Raw genomic sequence first — 14,850 nt, forward strand, 5'->3', positions numbered from 1 at the left:
TCCCGGCTTTCCGCGGTAATTGTGAAAAGTAAACTGCTCTTTCAGAGAGGCATCAGGCACCCTTTTAGAGCCATAATTGTCAAATTACGTGTGTAAGCACAACCCTGCGCATTAAAAGGCGACATGAAAGGCTTGGGCGTAGCCGAGGAAAGTTAGTCCGTCCCCGCCCCGAACATTTTTATTTCACTTGCGTATATGCATGATTGATTGATATGTGGGGTTTTACGTCCCAAAACCACTATATCATTATGAGAGACGCTGTAGTGGAGGGCTCTGGAAATTTCAACCACCTGGGGTTCTTTAACGTGCACCCAAATCTGGGCACACGGGCCTACATTTCCGCCTACATAGGAAATGCAGCCGCCACAGCCGGGATTCGATCCCGCGACCTGCGGGTCCTTGCGTATATACATATACACGCACACATACAAACGCACGCGAAAACACATAAAATATGGTTTAACCTTCCCCCCTTCTCGAAAAAATTTTCAGGCTGCGCCCCTGGTTAGAGGTACGACTGAGTACAGGTGCTGGAACAAAATTGGAACCCCCCTCCCCCCATTTTTTTCTTAGATGATTCGGTTGGGGGAGGGGGGGGGGGGGGAGTCTTGAGGCATCAAGGTTTAAAATATTTTTTTTGATTTATTCTCCTTGAGAGGCGCCTCCTCGTGTGCACCTATGCACGATATGGCCGAGACACACCTAGTAGAAGGCTCCTGGAATTTCGACCATTTGGCGTTCACTAACGTACAGATAACATCAGTGTTGCCGTTCAGTGAATTCGAAATATAGCCGGAATACCATCTAAAAGTAGCCGAGGTAGCCACAAAATTTAATTTTTATCGCCAGATTTGTAGTCGAATACAAGAGAAACAGAACATCGACAACTTTAAAGGTTAGAGGACGATTATAGCTTAATGTTCGTTGTCTATAAGCTGTTTACAAAGGTAATAGCTAATAGAATTAAAACCAGCTCCCAACTCAGTAAACCGAAGGACGTACCAAGTAGGAGTTCGTACAGGCTGCTAGGCCATATTCTCACTTTGAATCAGGTGACGAGAAGTGCGCCGAATGTAACCAACCCCTGCCTATAGCTTTCATAGATTACAAGAGCACTTCCTTCGGTCGAAATCGCAGCAGTCACGCAGTCATTTTGAAACCGCAATGTAGATAAACTTTATGTATAAAAGTACCGGAAGTAATCCTCAGTGGTTCCACAGCCATCATAGTCCCCCAAGAGGAAGCGAGAAAAATTCCAACAAAGGGTGTAAAAGGATGAGAGTCTGGGAGACACGACCACTGGGGAGATCGCTTCTACGGAGCGGCGACCTTAAGGTTTTACAAGAAGTTTAACTTGTATTGAGGACGACGCGGTGAGTCATGGAAAGGGAAATGTGTAACATCAAGGAACAGCAAGAGAGCAGAGTGAGTCAGGGAACAAACTAGTTTTAAGAAAACATTGCATCCAAGTTTAACCCACACAGCTTTACGTGTCAACGCGTTCCCTGTGTCCTCCTGAGACAAATTCAAAAAAAAGTTTGGTAATTGACGCTCGCAAACGTAAGTTAAAAGGCTTCTAAACTCAAAATGAAAGCAGATGACACAGTTCGGTATTTTATTAACACTGTATATACAGTGTCAGTGTTGTTTTGCCTGCTTCCAATCGAAATGCGACTTACATTTCGCTATATACTATAGTGAACTAGATAGCTGTACCGGAATGCGACAACACATGGTGGCCTTCTTGCTGCAAGCGGTCGCCGCACTTTCTGACAGTCTCAGTGTCGCACGCTGTAGCAGATTACTCTTTCGACGAACGAGAAGTCGAAACGCGTCAGAAACGACGAGTTGATCCGACTCAGCGGCCTTCGAACGCGAGATCCCGCTAAGAAGCGGCACGCGATGCGCCTATTCGCGTCGTTACGCGCGAAGGCACGCCGCTAAGGGTTTCAGGCACGCCACCGAGACCGACGTCACACGAAGACGACGGCGAACAGGGCCATGAAGGAACATCAAATGGAACAAGTAATGACACTTGCACACACTGGTGTTATCTGAGCCGCAGAGTTTCTCGCAATAACACGTAGGAGGAGCCACAGAGTCGCGGCACTGTTGAATACGTCGACGCGCTGAACCCGCCAGAGTAAAGAGAAACTTGCGATAACCAAAAAATACGAAAATATTAGTCTTCAAAGAGCCACAAAACTTGCATATTGCAATTTTCCCCAAAATAAGTACTATAAGGTAGTCAAGACCCTCAGTAAGTTTTTCCCACGCACACTCCCCCGCTTCGAGAAAAATTCCAGCCTGTCTTTTAGTTTGGGGTGGGGTGAAATATATTCCTGTCGCTTAATTTTGTTGTGTCTGGTAAGATCGCCGACATTTGGTGAGCCATTACCATTATTCCACATGGAGGTCCGTGTGGGTGCCGTTACCTGCAGACGTATACATAGATTAGAACGTGAGACACCTTGCCTCGTCATAATTGATCATGTTGTCGAATCCCTTAGTTTCCCGATTATTTTGAAGGAATGTTATCATCATACTCTTTATCAGCTCCTCCATAAAGTTCGCATGCGGCAACACACTTGCATATTGCACTGACGTGTGCCAGCTTCAAGTACTTCTCGTATCGGAAAACCTCAGGAACGGGAATCCTCTCCAGGTGAGTTCAGTCGGGCTGAGCAGGGAAGGACGCTGTTATACTGACACGCCTACTCACCCCCCTGAATGCGCTCCTCTGATGTATTGCAGTAGCAACGTAATCTACGCGCTCGTGCCGATGTGGGATCTAATTGTGAGCATCACGCGAAGGAAACGCCACCTGAGCAATGACAAATCATTGGAGCGAAGTTACGTAGGAGCACTTTAATGCCGAGTGTCATAACGTTATAAGCCTAATAATTCTATGCTGCTTGCAGACAGGTCATTTTACAGCAGTTGCAGTACTAGCTCGACGTATAACATGTCATCCAACGTTTCGGAGCAATGTCATTCAAGCTCGGCTACTCTCGCTGTCAGGACAGCAAGACTCGCTGACTTCCTTCTCGGTAATGCGGCTTCATACAAACAATACATCTAGCTAGCATTATTTCCACGGGAATCTGCTTGCGAGGCAGGATGACTTCTGTAATGCGTTGTTGTGCACGCGATGCAGTCTTTCATATATTGGAAGCCTATTTGTTCGATTGCATCGAGAAATCTAAGGAAAGACTGAGCACGAATGCATTGGAAGCGCACTCAGTGTCTCAAGATGCGATTGTTTACTCCGATTTACTGGCAATTTATCGCATAATCGTGCCATACAGGCAGCGTGACTAGGAAATAGCACAAAAACAAGCCCTCCAGGCTGTCGCTTACAGGCTGTCTTGATTTAGAGGATACAGAATTAATAAATTTAAAGAGACAAGAAAAAACTGTAGCAGTTCATTATCATTCATATTCGTACGCGAACTCTACGTCGAGACGGAGATACTCTGCCCCACTAAACGTTCTATTGAAATTGTCAGTTAACAATATCTGTTCAATTAACTTCTGAATTGTAAACCTGAGCGCAGTTTAACAAAACAAGTTGCTGTGGCTAGTCCGTGATACATTCTTAAAAATATTGCAGCGTTACTTTTGACGACGGCAAGACAAGAGTAGTGCATCACAGGAGGGACGCTGAATTCGACAGGCCAGCTGTTTACATTCCCATTTTTTACAAAAGCATAAAAACCCGTGTAATTTTATAATCGAAATTAAGTGTCCTGATTTTAGGCAACACTGCATGTATGAACGGCTTGCCACGTTTTGTGTCCAGATTCTGCTGCAACGCGCTTTTCTTCGAACTTTCCCACGTGCATTTTCGGTCTCGGTAAACACAGCGGCGTTGAGCTCAGTTGCGATATCACCTCGGTTATGAACCTTGAATTTCGGTGATTAGTGTGTCAAAGTACGTGTTTTCAAGGTTTGTGAAAGCTTGCAGGACCTCTGATGCACTCCCCGATACGACGACTCAGAGGCGGAAGCCACTCTTTCTCGCTTTCTTTGTTTTGTTTTTCTTTTCAGTCAATCCGCATTTCCGGATGACGTCATCCGACAACGGGTCAAAACTTGATTTAGCCGGTGAAGTTGGTCACAGACATTATGCCATCTAATCAAATACACAAAGAGTCTTCGCTCAGCTTTCATATGTTGTGCAAAAAATATCTTGGAGTTTGAACAGTGTTTCAACTCAGTAATAATAATAATAATAATAATAATAATAATAATAATAATAATAATAATAATAATAATAATAATAATAATAATAATAATAATAATAATAATAATAATAACAATAACAATAACAATAACAATAACAATAACAATAACAATAACAATAACAATAACAATAATAATAATAATAATAATAATAATAATAATAATAATAATAATAATAATAATAATAATAATAATAATAATAATAATAATAATAATAATAATAATAATAATAATATAATCGTGTGCACAAGAAGACTAAATGTTCTCTGTTCAGGAAATGGAAGGAAGAGTTCACCTCTTTCAGAACTCTCTCCAAACGCCTATATAAACGGGAGCACAGTTCATATATTGCATTATTAAAAAAAAGATCATACAGGCCAGCTGAGTTTTGGAAGTTTGGAAGTTCTGGAAGCGAAAGTGGGGAGTCCTTCGGGCTACTGAAATCGCCCGATTTCTCTATTGTGTGTCGCATCGAAGATCTTTGAACTGGCTCTTCACAACATATTGTATGTTAGCGTGAATGATTAATTCCTAATCCAGGGAGACACCCTAAGACGGGTGTCTTCCTGGCCGCTCAACTACCACAAATCTTGCTCGTTTCATGACCCAAATCTCTTCTATTTCTGTCAGAGGACAGGTTGATGTATATATTTTACTGTGACTTGAGCAAGGCTTTTTACGAGTCAGCCACTCGCTGTTTTTGTTAAACTTGCGAACTTTGATATTGACTCGTCTGTTGGGAATCTCCTGAACAGCTATCTGCTTAATAGGTCATGCTATGTCACCGTTAATAGCCAAGCGTCTTCCTCACACAAAGTGACTAGTGGAGTTCCTCAAAGGTCGGTATTAGGCCCATTCTTATTTTTAATTGACGCTAACAATCCTTTTTTTTTTGAAATTCGTTATTCTTTTTTCTGGTATGTTGATGACATCAAGATGGTTCAATAAATTCATTCAGTTAACAACTGTCGCTTTCTGCAGTTAGATTTGTGTTCTCCGAATGATGTGACAGCAACAATTTTTCTCTGAATACCTCAAAGACCAAGTTTTTGAGTATAGCTGGCAAGATTTTCATCGTGTCATATCCGTGCTCTGCCAATACCATGTTGTTATGTAAGGTTTATAAGTTCAGTGATCTTAGCGTTCTTTTTGATAGCACGATAATTTTCTCCACTAACACTAAATGTGCGGCATGCATCGCCTTCGTTCTCTCGGCTGAGTTTGCAGAGTCTATCGAGAATTCAGTTCCACTACAGTCTTGCACAAACTTTACACCACAATATGTCTTCCTCAAATTGAATATGCATCTGCGATCTAAAATTACATTGATAAATCTGGCAGTGACGCCTCTGAGCGTGCCCTAGAAAAATTCGTAAGCATCTACATGCATCGTTTCGCTAGAAATGACTCTGGATCTCGTTCAAAAATTGCCAGAATATTATCATTGCCATCTCTTCACTGCTGACGAAATTGCGCTCGCCTGTTATTTCTTTGCAAACTAGAGCATGGTATGATATCCTGCCCTTTACTTCTCAGTCGTGTAAGTTTTCGAATTCAGCGTAAGTTAAGCAGAGAGAATCAACGGTTTAATGAACCTGCCAACTTATTTCGACACCTCATACCAGATTAGATTAGATTTGTGGGGTTTAACGTCCCAAAACCACTATTTGATTATGAGAGACGCCGTAGTGGAGGGCTCCGGAAATTTTGACCACCTGGGATTCTTTAACGTGCACCCAAATCTGAGCACACGGGCCTACAACATTCCCGCCTCCATCGGAAATGCAGCCGCCACAGCCGGGATTTGATCCCGCGTCCGGCGGGTCAGCAGCCGAGTATCTTAGCCACTAGACCACCGTGGCGGGGCGACACCTCATACCATTCACAGAATACAGTCTCTATAATGTTAAGTTGCATCACTTTAACGTTTTTCACAGTCATATGCCATTGTTTTTATCGCAGTTCTGCACTGACTGAACAATGTACATATGCTTCCTTTTTCCAGCTTTTAAGGAAGGCTTATACATCGTCGTGTATATTCCCCTTTATTTTTCACTCCCATTCCCTGATGATCTTGTCTTTATTCCTACCATTCCGCGCTCATTTCTTTTTGTGAATGCGTTTTCACTCTTTTTATTTCATTTCTTTTTCTGAAGACTATCTGTATTGCATTGCTTATTTTTATTGCTTTGTTCTTGCGTGTGCCTGCACTTCATAGTTGTTCCGGCGCAAGTGAAATTATTCTTATTGACATTATTACTATTAGTATTATTATTACTTGGTATAGGGATAGGGGAAACATGGTGAAAGAAGGAAAAAAACACAGACGCACTCTAAAATAGGCAATCTCACGGGGAAATGTCTGTAAACGTGAGGCGAAATTCATTTTGTTAAAATTAGTAGGGTCTGATGGGCCTGGTCACACCGCGCAGCCCATTCTCCTGGAAACGGTCAATCATCTAAGGTGGTGCACGTAAGTTCAATAAGCCCAAGGACCGTGAGAAAAACTGAGCGCAAATTTGACAGAGGCATCAGTGGTGTGCTGTGTTTTTTTAGTAATCATTCCTCTAAAAAACAATGCTCCAAATAATCACTCCACGTGTGCTACTTCAAGAACTGTTGCCTATCGTTTTGTTGTCAGAATCGTACAACAACTGGAGAGAAGCGTCACGGTGGAAGTGAAAGGACACAAAAACTTATCAGTGCATGCCCTTTCCGCGCAATAGGCGAACCTATCGATATACGACACGCGTGAGAGTCTATACGTGAAATATAACAGTAGAGGCATTTCATTTCATCTTTATGCAAGTTAATCTTAATCGACGGCTGATTCACGCATGAGCGTCCGCTGTTATCGATATGTCATGCTTCAATCAGACGCGTTTCTTCATTACTGTGCCGGTACTAAACTGCGCATTCATCAAATTTTAGCGTGCACTTACACTCTCGATGATGTAAATAAAGATTTCAAGGTCGAACCTTCGGTTAGCAATCTCTTGTGTTCCAATATTATCTTATTAATGCAGAGGCACGTCTTTTGTTCAGCGTAAATGCGGGCACAGCTGAAGGGAACCTTGTATTATTTATTTATTTTATTTATTTACAGATACTGCAATCACCTTTGGTGATTTTAGCAGGGTGGTACATGAAGTTAGTCATGAACAAATGGCAAGTACAATGTCATATAATATATACAGGTTATACAATGCCTATAGGGCAAATACAAACTTCAACTGGCAATATCATACAATAAAAAATAGAAGACTACAATTATACAAGCATGTACAGTGGTATGTAATACGATTCAACAATTCAACTGGTTAGTGCACTTTCTAATTTCGAGGAAAACAATGCCAATGAGGGTGCTGAAACAATTGCATTAGTTAGTTTGTTCCACTCGTAAAGTATTGTACATCAATACTTTACGGCAATCGGTGAACCTGTTGGTGCGTTTCACTAAATATTTGCTTGCCCGATTCTTGACTGCCACTATCTCATTCTTTCTCTGCACAGTGGTACAAATTGCACGTTGTACAAATTGCACGTTGTACAAATTGCACGTTGTACAAATTGCACAAACGGCACGTGGACTCGAACGTGTACACGTGGGATCAATCAAAGAACAGCCGCATGAAGGTTCCGCGTCCGAAAAGACATGCTGCTTGTGTTAAGGATGACTGACGGGAATAAGAATGTGATCCGAGCACATTACGCTTGATAAATTTGAATGCAAGAAGTCTGGCAGCTAACGAGGTTGGAGGCCTGGAATACATCTTGACTAACTACGATCCTCATGTCATCACGATTACCGAAACGTGGCTGCGGCCCGAAATAAAAGACCAAGAGCTTGTACCACCACACTATAAAATCATTCGAAGGGACCGCGATGCGCGTGGTGGTGGAGTCGCTGTAGTGATCAAGGCTGATATATACTGTGTACAAATGACTGGTATTCTAACACACTAACGTGTTTGGTGCCAAATTAAAGCAGGTAAAACTATAATAATTCTTAGCGCAGCATACAGACCGCCTAACTCCCCTATTTCGTATCTCGAAAATATGCAGCTTTACTTAGAAAGCCTATAATCCGCAGCTCTTGAATTATTATTTCTGGGGATTTCAGCTTACCAAGCGTCGACTGGTCTGAGCTTCGCAGAGCTTCGCGAAAGAAAAACAATGTGAACCTCTCCTAGAGATAGCGTTCAGTCATGATTTACAACAAGTAGTTCAAGAGGGCACGAGCGTAATTGGGAAATTGAGATCACTTTGGATCTAGTGTTCCTGAACGGGTGATTTCAAGAATATGGTGTATACTATTAGTAGATGCTGGCATCTCAAATCATAAGTTAGTTTATTTGGCGATAAAGCATACCATTTTTTACCGTCGATTTGTATCGACAAACCGAGGGTCCCACTAAAGTCTCTGGCTCTAGGACCCTCGTCTGTATATCTTATATTTTGTACCTTGTTTTTAGAAATAATAAAACTTGAAACTTGAAACCTTGTGCTCAAGGACTGAGAACACAAATACGCATATCCTAAATTTTGTCAGAGCCGATGACAAGCATTATTGATCCCCTTTCGCAATGTTTTGATAACTTCAGTCAGACGAATGACGTCAGTGCAATGTGGGCTGAATTTAAAGATATCGTATTTCACTGCATTGGTAGGTTTGTACCAATAAGAAAGAAGAACAAAAATAAACAGAATCCCCGGATAACCCGTGAAATCATACATTTAAAACAAAAAATTAGTCGTAAACAAAGGAAGTTAAGAAAAGATCACACTAAAGTTCCAGCACTAAGCCCTGCCTTGCGCACGAAGCTGACTGCTGCTAAGAAAACCTCCTACGATGTTAAATTAGGTGGTTTTACGAAGGACGATCCACACCGTTTTTGGCGCCATTTGTCACTAAAGATAACGAGGATTCTGCGGACATTGTCGTTAATGACTTTTTCCAATCTGTATTTACTGATAGTTCTGCAAATGATTTTTCACCTTTTGCGATACAATCCCCGTACATTTCAACAATGCCTGAGATAGCGGTGTCATATGAAGGTATTGTAGCACGTTTGCTTAACATTGAAAATAAAAAAATCCATAGGTCCCGATGGTATACCAAATGCTTTTTCACGCAGGTATTCAGAATGGGTAGGCCGCTATCCCGAGATTATATTTAAGGGATCGCTAGTACAGAAACAAATCCCAGATGATTGGCTATAGTTGCAAAAGTTGTTCCAGTACACAAATCAGGTGGAAAGCAAAATATAGGAAACTACCGACCCATTTCATTCACGTGTGTGAACTGCAAGCTTCTTGAGCACATATCGAAATCAATCTATGGTTATATTGAAAACAAGAGGGCGTTTTTTTTTTCTTCTAATCAGCACGGCTTTCGGTGGAACCTATCTACTGTTACACAATTGGTAGAAACAATGACTTTTCGACTGCACTCAATAACAGAAAACAGATCGAAGCTATTTGTTCAGATTTATCGAAGGCATTTTACCGAGTTGTGCACACCAAGTTAATAAATAAGCTTATGTAAATGAATATACATTATGAAGTAGCGTGGATCCGCTCATACATCGCAGGTCTGACACAATACGTCGAAATAAATGGTAACAAATCGGATCTGCTAAAAATAGCTTCAGGCATACCACAGGGATCTGTTTTGGGACCACTGTTTTTTTTATTTGCATAAATCACGTTGCTCATGGCATAGGTGACGACATAACCACCAGGCTGTTCGAAGATAATTGCCTAGATATCATGAAATGAATGCCCAGAATTATCAGGCGTCACATAAGCAAGCTCTTAAAGCTGTAGAAGCATGGGCCACTAAATGGCAAATGAAAATCAATGAGTCTAAATCAGTTATGCTCAGAGTTACGATCGGGAAAAAAAAACATGTAATCACGTGTTATTATGAGATGGATTTCACAACTCTAAACGAAGCTGACTCGATAAAATACCTAAACTTAACCATTTCAAATGACAAGTTGGAAAGCACACGTGGACAACAATTGTGCAGCTGCATAAAAAAAAAGTTATGGTTCCTTCACCACAAACTAAAGCAAGCAGCACTATTCGTTGAGCTGCTTACATATTTGACCTACGCAAGGCCAACGTTAGAATACGCCAGTGCAGTCTGGGATCCCTTCCAGTCGGAGTTAATAAATCGAATAGAAAAAAATACATAGAAAATCCCAGCTAACTTTATCGTGTTATTCTCGAAATGACTCCGTTTTTTAAATGCTTCAGTTGCTTGAATTGCCTGTGCTGGCCCCACGACGGAACGTTGATCGACTTAAATATCTTTTTTTGTTATCAGAAGGACACCTCAATGTTGAAACTAAGCCCCATCTTGTTTCCAGGCCCACCAGCAATGTCAGATCATGCAATCAATTTGTGTTTTTGGTTCCAAAATTCAATCTTAATGTATACGCGTATTCTTTTTTCCACGAACAATAAAAGAGTGGAATCAGTTGTCAGTACCGGTACTGAATTCAAAGAGCATAGAAACCTTTGAGGAGTGAATTAAAAATATGTCGTGAACATTGAATATTACTATAGTATTGTGCGTACATTGCCATGTTGTTCGAAAATACAACGTGTAGTTACTTCATATTGCATACTATACCACCATCACAATATATGTATGTAGGCTTTTATAAACAGCGTTTTTAAAATATTTTTTTCTTTGTTGTGGATAAATATATATATTTCTAGTCCTGTCTTTACTATAATACGTTGTACCTGATTTTGTTTGATGTTAACATTTACTATATCCATCCTGTTACGGCCATGACGGCCAACAGAATTTGGAAATAAAATAAAAAAACAAAATTTTAACGAGCCTATTGGCAGCCACAAAACCAACAGTAACGCCACATTTGCTTCCTTTTTTTTTTTTTTTAGCCTGTGAGATACGCAATGTGTGCAACGCCTACGCCACGTTTTGATGGTCAAAGTTTGGGCTGTTCTGTCTTTAATTCTCATGTCTGTGTTTCCACGCCGTCTTTTAGAATGTCCATATTACATTTTAGAATGTCCATATTACAGATTAAAAAAAAAACACTTGAGCACATTTACATAACGCACAAGTTCAGAGGAGGATAAAAGATTGAAGCAATGAAAATTGTTGAACACGGAGTGTCCTTAGAGAAGACGACGTTTCTCGAACCGTTAGCTCAAACTTACAACATACTTTCAGTGGTTTTCAGTTGAAAGGTTGTCGAGCCATTGACATTTAATTTAGGTACTTCATAAAATGTTGACAAAGGTAATTGCAATAAATAACAGGAACACTTGCCATACCCCAATGTGGAGAGCAAGCCAGCTTCAAAAAGGGGTTCTTTATGACGAATCAAAGCCACGTGATTGACAACGTTACTTAGAAACCGTACTAGTACAAAAAAGTCCTTCATATAGACAAATGAAAGTTGTTCGAATCACTAGAGATATCAGTAGCGTTACAGACATTGTTTCACCGACAAGTGCTTGAAAAATGCTTGAATGCACTCACGGACATCTGCAGAAACTCCACAGCGAGCGCGTTCACAATAAAGGAAGTGGGATAGTTATAGATAAAGCATTCTGAAAAGAATAAATGACTAATTCAATGATCACTTCCCCCTTAAGAAGTAATAATGCTACTCGATTGGCAAGTAATGCGAATACATATAAACGAACAATTTACAGATAAGAACGTCTTGAGGGGCTACTTGGCTCATTACATTACAGGAAAAAAATGCGCTGATTAAGAAAAGACACCAGAAAGAAGGAACACTTCTTTGTGCTCGACCTGTTTAAGGATTCTTCCTTTGTGGTCTTTTCTTTATTAACGCATTTTTTTTCCTGTAGGACCGTATGCAGAAAAAATGCTGCAAAAATGATGGGGACAAATCAGGAAATCTGAATCGAGAAAGTACTTCGGTAAGGCTGAATATGAACATGCTGAGGACAGGGATATTTTTTTTTTTTGAGGGGGGGGGGGGGGGGGGTGTACCTTTTTTATTTTGAGCGGGTGCCGGGCGGACAGACGTGTTCGAGTGCCACTTTGCGCTCTACGAGTCATTGGCATAAAGAAATTCGGGGGGGGGGGGGGGGTGGAGAGCATGGGCTTCGTGTGCCCTGGCGACATCACTGGCTGAGGACAGATGGTATGCTCAGCAGCCTGGCGAAAAAGTTCACCAACCATTGCGATATCTACAGGAGAACATATACCCCGATCAATTACTAAAAACGGGAGTCCATTTATGGAAAAGAACTTTGTCAAAGAAAAAGGGCGGGCTGCAGCGCATTCGGCAACAATTCCAAATATTGACGAAAAATCTCCCGCTGATCGTTCAAGCGAAAAGTGTAGAATTCTTCCATAACGCGAGTTCGAACATACGAAGAAAGAACTTAAGAGCTTGAAGGATCCGAACTGAACTGGGGGAAAATCCAAGGACAACACGTCATGAAAGTGAAAGTGAGAGGTGAAACACCTGAGGACATCGGAGTGGGTCAGCGAATAAATAGGGCAGCACGTGTTCTGGCAAGAAATTAAACGAAATAAACGAAAGCCTGGTTCAAGCAGGCGTCGTTTCTTCTTATTGATGTTGCTCTCGATGAAGACAACCGGTGGTCATAGAACACGGCGGGGTCGTTATCCGGGGAAAGGAGCAACATTACGCGGAATGACAGAATTATAAAGTACGCGGACATAAAACAGCATGTGTTTGCTTAAGAAGAGTTAAATGAGAGATTAATTAAAAGAGGTCAGAATGAAACGTATATAGTATATTGTAAGGCGGTTCCCAGGGAACAGGTGGTAGATCGGAGATGAACCCAGCATGAAGAAGATGATGGTGTTCGAACGCCGATTTCATGGTGACTTCTTTTCGTGATGATCACTGAGCCCGGTCATTGTCTTCACTCCATCCTAACTGCCCACGCCGAGAAATATGAAACCATCATGGCGAATAAAAAAACAACTGTTTCTTGGTCAATCCTCCAGCGTGGGTATAAGCCACACTTTCCAGGGTCTACTCAAGTCTAACAGGTGGGGTGGGAACAAGCAGGTCGAAGTGCGGCTTCAAGCAGTCTACGTGAAGAATATCACGTCCGCACCGACGACGGCTGCCGAGCGGCGTAAGCAATTCAAATGGCCTAATTGATCGGTGAAGTGTACTCGACCACGCGATAGGGACCATGGTAATTTTAGAGTAGTTTACTTATATTTTTGTTTCTCTCTCTCTCTCTCTCTCTCTGAGAATAATTTGGTAAACAAAGCACATGCGCAGGACGGCACATGCAGCCATCCAAATGGTGGTGGTGGTGCTGGTGGTAGTGGTTAGAAGAGGAAAATGGCACCTAATTTCTGCAGCCTGGTAGGGAGCACGGCGCATGTTCCAGGTGCCCAGCTTCTAAGTACTCAGCAAAAAAATAAAATAAAAAATAAACGTAGAAGAAAAGTGATAACCAATATGATGCCTGACTTAAGTGCAAACCAACGCCGAACACTTTCCTTGGGACTTGACTCGCAAATATTTCTACTGGAGGCAGTTTCCCTGTATTACAGAAAAGAAATAACAATCTATTCGTTTGCCTAAGTGGGCTAGGAACGACATTTTAGCAAAATCGACAATATGATACTCTTATTTATACCCTGCTTTATGCCATAATTTCAGCAGGCACGGGACCACACGTTTCTGTGCGAATTTAATTGGTCTTAAATTTGGGGAGAGAATATAATTATATTGTAACAAACATGCCCCTACTGCTTACTATACGGTAAACACTTTCGTCAATTTCTCTTCGGGTATTCCGCAGCGGAAATTCAGGAGTAATTGAAAGCTCACGCAGAAGTTCACTGCCCACCCAATATTTTGAGGATGGAAGCCAGCGGAGCTGTCATTATGGAGGCTTCGCTATTTAGAGCATACGTATCATCATTATGCACTCTACTTAGCGAATAAAATGACACATTCATGCATCAGAGTTTTGTCACGCGCATCGAGCATATTGTCTCTGCAATGGTGTTCTCAAAACGAAATCTTGTAGTGCGCAAGAAAACGCGTTGTTTAGAAAGTAGGAAAAATGGCTCGACGTTCGCTTCTTATTTAAGTGGTTTTATCTGGAAGCAAAATATTCGGCCATTCCTGTCATATCGGCATGACCATACATATTTATGCTTGCCTTCTGTCTTGTGCTGATTTTTTTATTTTTTTTGTTTGTCGACACGCATGCCTGGATCAGTCGATTTAGTCGGTGGGCCAAAAATAGTCCGACGCTTGCTTCGTGCCTGGACGCGGTCCGCGACAACCTAGCCACATACGCTGTGAAAACGCGTACTCACAGACTTGATTGATGTCACCGTGTTTCCTTTTCCAGCGCTGGAGGACACCCCAACGGAACGGGCCTCAACTCAAGCAGGCAAAGAGCATGGCGTGGGTCGTCCCAGAAGACACGTACGCGCGGCTCGGCGCACATGGGAGTGAGTGCTGCTGCGGACGGCTCGAAGCGGTCGAGAGCAACGGTGTTTCTCGGCGCTCGCTCTTCCTGAAGTGCGGGTTCGCCTTTTTCCGGGGTCCAGTAAGGGGAAAGAGGAAAAGTCCC

General features: G+C 41.8%; 1 protein-coding gene across 2 annotated transcripts in view; it reads right to left on the minus strand.

Annotated features, from left to right (window-relative positions):
* LOC142761758 (retinol dehydrogenase 11-like) overlaps positions 1 to 14,850 on the minus strand; it is a 57,821-nt gene that overhangs the window by 20,181 nt on the left and 22,790 nt on the right. Inside the window, exon 1 of one of the 2 annotated variants that reach the window (XM_075891748.1) lies at positions 14,591 to 14,727. The exons of the other annotated variant lie outside the window; for it this stretch is intronic. The gene's annotated coding sequence lies outside the window, so the exon portion shown is untranslated. Of the gene's footprint in view, positions 1 to 14,590; positions 14,728 to 14,850 lie in introns of those variants that run through there. 2 annotated transcript variants of the gene reach the window in all.

This window comes from Rhipicephalus microplus, chromosome 1 (genome assembly GCF_043290135.1).
Source record: "Rhipicephalus microplus isolate Deutch F79 chromosome 1, USDA_Rmic, whole genome shotgun sequence".
NCBI classification, from domain to species: Eukaryota; Metazoa; Arthropoda; class Arachnida; order Ixodida; family Ixodidae; genus Rhipicephalus; species Rhipicephalus microplus.